Source organism: Camponotus vicinus, unplaced genomic scaffold (genome assembly GCF_025532165.1).
Source record: "Camponotus vicinus isolate PSW18456_S1 unplaced genomic scaffold, iyCamVici1.0 SCAF_3, whole genome shotgun sequence".
NCBI lineage: Eukaryota > Metazoa > Arthropoda > Insecta > Hymenoptera > Formicidae > Camponotus > Camponotus vicinus.
The window spans coordinates 7,432,170-7,438,169 of record NW_028141967.1 but is presented as its reverse complement, the minus strand read 5'-3'; positions in this window follow the sequence as shown (position 1 = coordinate 7,438,169).

Sequence of the window (6,000 nt, the reverse complement as noted above, 5' to 3'; positions counted from 1 at the left end):
ATGGAGAGAAGCTATTCGTTCTGAATCTAGGATTAAGAAGACCATTCAAATGGATATTTTGCGTTGCCGATGTTTCGACACCGATCATAGGAGCTGATTTTTTGTATAACTTCAACTTGTCAGTGAACTTGCGACGACGGCGTTTACACGATAATCAAATAGGAATAGAGTCGAAACGACAATTAACCTCGAGGTCTCACGTAACAATCCACACAGTGAAACCTGTTTCGCTGCAAACTGCTTTCTGAGTTTCCAGGTCTAACCAGGCCATCACAGTCACCTAGCTTAAGACCGTATGGCGTTTGGCATCATATTCAAACGAAGGGACCACCGGTAACACAAGAGTTCCGACGGCTAACACCAGAAAAGTTACGAGTGGCAAAAGCCGAATTTACATACCTAATCGAGACCGGAACATGCAGACCATCAAGGAGTCAATGGGCCTCTCCCGTGCCCAAGAAAAAACCTGGCGTTTGGAGACCTTGTGGAGATTACAGGAGACTGAACGCAGTGACGGAACCAGATCGTTACCCGCTACCACACATCCACGACTTTACGCAAGGATTGCACGGAAAACACATCTTCTCATCAATTGATCTGGAGAGAACGTATTACCATATACCAGTAGCAGAAGAAGATGTACCTAAAATAGCCGTTACAATTCCTTTCGGATTATTTGAATTCCTGGCAATGCCGTTTGGCTTGAAGAATGCGCAAACTTTCCAGAGGTTCATGAACTCCATCTTTCGAGATCTAAACTATGTATACTGCTACATCGACGATATTTTGGTGGCATCAGAAACCCCAGAACAGCATTTGGAACATCTTCGCACAGTTTTCCAGAGGTTATTAGCAGCAAGCGTCACCATCAACGCATCAAAGTGCAATTTCGGAGCGGAGCAAATTGAGTTTCTCGGATATCTTGTCTCAGGACAAGGCATACAGCCCTTGCCGGATAAGGTAAAAGCTATTCTAGAATTCCCTAAGCCAAAGACAATTATTGAGTTACGCAGGTTTCTAGGGATGATTAATTACTACAGAAGGTGCATCAAGGACGCCGCACATAACCAATCTGTGCTGAACGAGTACCTGAAGGATAGCAAGAAGAACGATAAAAGGCTGATTCAATGGACAACTGAGGCTAATGAAGCTTTTACTAAATGCCTGAATAGCCTGGCAAATGCTACCTTACTAGTTCACCCTCGTGAAGCAGTACCTCTGATCCTTACAACAGACACATCAGATGTTGCTGTCGGAGCAGTTTTGGAGCAAGAACGGGAAGGCGAGGAGACGGGAGAGCACGCCCTCCCCCTCCTCACGGTCGCCTAGCGCGACCGAGATCGCGTGAGAGAGGTCTATACCCCTCACACCCTCTGCGTCCGATGCAGTCGTTTCGATTAGTTGGGGGAGCTTGCTCCCCTGGCATTTTCCGTTTTGGTTATGTCTGGGGGGGCTCGCTCCCCCAGCTGGAAACAAAGCGCCTGCCGCCAAGGCGGTGGCCGCTGGATTTCCCTCGGGACCTGGTCACTGCGGGCGGGGGCCCGCAGTGGCCAAAGTAGTCTCCGAAGAAGGCGGGCGAACGTGGTGGCCGCGTTCGCCCACAATAGGAATGAAGGAGAGGGCACCAACCGCCCTCCCCGGGAAGGAGACCCGGCGGCACGCTATAAGTCGCCGGGTCGCAAGCGCGGAGGGGAGTCACAGCCTGGGATACCGATGTAATGCAACCGCGAGTTCCGGGTCCTAGCCTGCCCCTCCAGAGCGCGGAAGGTCACCGCAGGTGTTTTAGCGGGTAGACCGGTCTCCTGCTAATGTTGGCAAGACCGGGAGTCCCGCATAACCCCCGTCTCTCCCTCGAGAGCGGGGGTATGCATAAAGCATTTCACCTGCGTTACCAAAAAAAAGCAGTTTTGGAGCAAAAGCACAGTATATACAGTAGCGCAACTCTCCCGATTTTGTGTAGCATAAAATGGAATGCGCATGCGCGAAGTCAGCGAGTATACTAGTACTGCCATCTGTACTTTCCTCTCATTCTCTCCTTTGGTTTTCGTTCTCTTTCTAACACATTATAATATGTAATATAAATTAAATTCAATAAAACTTGAATATATGTACATAAAGAAATTGTGAAAAATATAATACAAAATATATAATGCAAATATATATAAAAAATAGTATATATGACATGATGTGAATATTAATTAACCATTTTATATGTCATATATAACTGATAGCAGAAAAGATATATACTCATAATACTCATATATAATTTATAATATATTTACATATTAATATTTATATATATAATTTTTAATATATTTATATATTAATTGTACATACATATATTCTATATACAGGGTGAGCCATTTTAATTAACGCACGCAATTATTTCGGAAACAAAGCATTTTAGAGAAAAATGTTTCAGACAAAAGTTTTATGGTTTCGAGGGGGCCATAAGATTGTATCATTGGTTTGACACTGAAGAGTCATTTGAAGGTCACGTGAAGGTCACTTCAATTTTTTTAAATGGAACACCCTATATATTTTTGCACACTCTTGTAGCTTATGTCGAGAGCTTTCCAAAATACTATAATTAAGTATTTTTTCATTAAGTACTTTTTGAGTTATGAGGCTTGAAATAATTTCTTAATTTTACATAAACCGTAAAATATCTTGTAAAATATTCATTTTTCGATTTTCTTACCTTAATACTTTTACGTACAAAATAATGAAAGGAATCAATTGGTCTAAAGAAAACACATAGTTGTTTTGAAGAAAAAATATGTAATTTGCAATTAACAATTCCATATTTTTTCTTAAAAACAACTATGTGTTTTCTTTACACCAATTGATTCCTCTCATTATTTTGTACGTAAAAGTATTAAGGTAAGATAATCGAAAAATGAATATTTTACAAGATATTTTACGGTTTATGTAAAATTAAGAAATTATTTCAAGCCTCATAACTCAAAAAATACTTAACGAAAAGATACTTAATTATAGTGTTTTGGAAAGCTCTCGAGATAAGCTACAAGAGTGTGCAAAAATATATAGGGTGTTCCATTTAAAAAAATTGAAGTGACCTTCACGTGACCTTCAAATGACTCTTCAGTGTCAAACCAATGATACCATCTTATGGCCCCCTCGAAACCATAAAACTTTTGTCTGAAACATTTTTCTCTAAAATGCTTTGTTTCCGAAATAATTGCGTGCGTTAATTAAAATGGCTCACCCTGTATATAGAATATATGTATGTACAATTAATATATAAATATATTAAAAATTATATATATAAATATTAATATGTAAATATATTATAAATTATATATGAGTATTATGAGTATATATCTTTTCTGCTATCAGTTATATATGACATATAAAATGGTTAATTAATATTCACATCATGTCATATATACTATTTTTTATATATATTTGCATTATATATTTTGTATTATATTTTTCACAATTTCTTTATGTACATATATTCAAGTTTTATTGAATTTAATTTATATTACATATTATAATGTGTTAGAAAGAGAACGAAAACCAAAGGAGAGAATGAGAGGAAAGTACAGATGGCAGTACTAGTATACTCGCTGACTTCGCGCATGCGCATTTCATTTTATGCTACACAAACTTCAAAGGTGCCGACAGGGAGTTGCGCTACTGTATATACTGTGGCAAAAGGTAGACGGAGAGATGCAAACATTATCATTCTTTTAAAAAAACCTCAGTGATACTCAATGAAATTATAGTACATACGACCGAGAACTTCTGGCGGTATACGAGGCAATCAAATATAATAGAAACTGCGTAGAAGGAAGACAGTTAGTCGTCAGAACGGACCATAAGCCACTTACTTTTGCTTTTCAGCAAAAGTCGAAAAAAACAACACCAAGGCAAGCCCGACAATTGGACTTCATCAGTCAGTTTTCTACAGAAGTTATTCACTTAAGCGGTCAGAAGAACATAATTGCAGATGCCCTATCACACATTGCATCAATCGATTGTCCAGTCATCGCACAGAAGAGTTAGCAGAAGAACATCAAAAGGATGAAGAGCTACAAGGCATACTTACCGGAAAGACATCCATCAAGCTTAGACTGTTCACTCTCATTGGCTCATCATGTCCACTGTATTGTGAAATCACCGAAGAAGCTATCAAGTCCTTCATACCAAAGAATCTACGAAAGAAGATTTTCGATGCCGTCCATGGATTAGCACATCCCAGCGGAAGAGCAACTCGCCAGCAAATACGGCAGAAGTTTATTTGGCCGAGCATGAACAAAGATATAGCCTACTGGGCAAGGACTTGCCTACCGTGCCAGCGGGCTAAAATAAGCAGACATACAAGGTTGATACCTGAGAAGATTGCTGTTCCTGACGAGAGATTCCAGCAAGTGCATTTTATCATCGAACCGTTACCTATTTCTGGAGGCTACAGATACTGTCTGACCTTGATAGACCGTTACACAAGGTGACCAGAGGCAACACCCTTCACGGAAATAACGGCACAGGCAGTAGCTACAGCATTCTACTCGACGTGGGTTGCAAGGTTTGGCGCACCAAAGACAATAACAACCGACCAAGGGACGCAATTCGAGGCAGAACTTTTCAAAAGGTTGATCAGCTTACTAGATTGCAGTCGTACGAGAACATCACCATATCATCCGTCATCTAACGGTATGATCGAGCGATGGCACAGAACTTTAAAAGCAGCGCTCATGTGTCAACTCCAGCAAGACAGCAACTGGATCAAATGGTTGCCAACAGTGCTACTCGGATTGCGGACTGCGTATAAAGAAGACATCAAGTGTTCCACGGCAGAGCTTCTGTACGGAACCAGCCTTAGAGTCCCAGGCGAATTCTTCGAGGATGCCGACCATTCACCTATGCCAGAAGTCTTCCTACAGGATCTACGAGACCGGATGAGGAAAGTCCGAGCAAAACCAACACGGCACAACCCATCACGGTAAAAGAACTTCATTTGTTCACAGAGGGTTACGGCAGGCTACCCACGCCTTCTTAAGGGACGATACCGTGCGGCGGCCGCTGCAACCTCCTTATTTGGGGCCTTACGAGATCTTGGCGCGAGTCAACGACAAACTGTATACACTCCTAGTCAATGACAGGTCATGCAACATATCCACAGAAAGGTTAAAGCCAGCATATCTACCACCTGGAGAAGGAGAGGACGACGCAGCACAAGGCGGAATACCATCCACGTTGAGTTCATATCAAACGCCCAAGCTGCAAAACAAGCGGGTGACATTCCTGGAAAACTAGGAGGGAGCACTTTGGCGTCTCAGTGATGGCGCTAGAGGACCCGTGAGTGCGCAGGCGCGCCCTCCACCAATCCAGACGCTGAACGTGGACAACACGAGCCACCAAGACTGAAGCCTCTCTAGAGGCAGTATTACCAAAGACTGATTTTTCCGTTAATTAAGGGGATCCTAAAGTCGACTTTTTTACCGACAAGATGCGAAGAATCAGTTCGATCATTAATCTTTTTATTGGCTACACAGATCGATAAATCCTTTTCCACAATTAAAGTACTAAGAATAACGAAGTACGGGCCCTATAACTTCATACAAAAAACCAAGAAAAGTTACTTATAATTAAAAAATTAAAAAGAAAATGGCATAAGAGCCAACGCGCGGTAGTTGGAGCGCAGAGAAGCAACAACACTTCTTTCTTTTTTCAATATTAGTTTATTAAAAAACACATTATAATAACAAAAAGCGAACGTTTCGGATTATCCTTTTGATCCTTCTTCAGCGCGATGTTAACAATATATATTACAGATAGTGACGCGTTACATTAAACGAATTTGTTTTCGACGCGTAGGTGACGCTAAATTGCATCCCGCGGAGGTCTAGCAAGCGCTCTGCCTCCAACAATCAATTAAATATACTATAGTTATGCTATGCGACGTCACAGCAGATCTAACAAATCGCGTAAAAATAATAAAATAAATACCGAAAGATATTACACGTGAGTAAG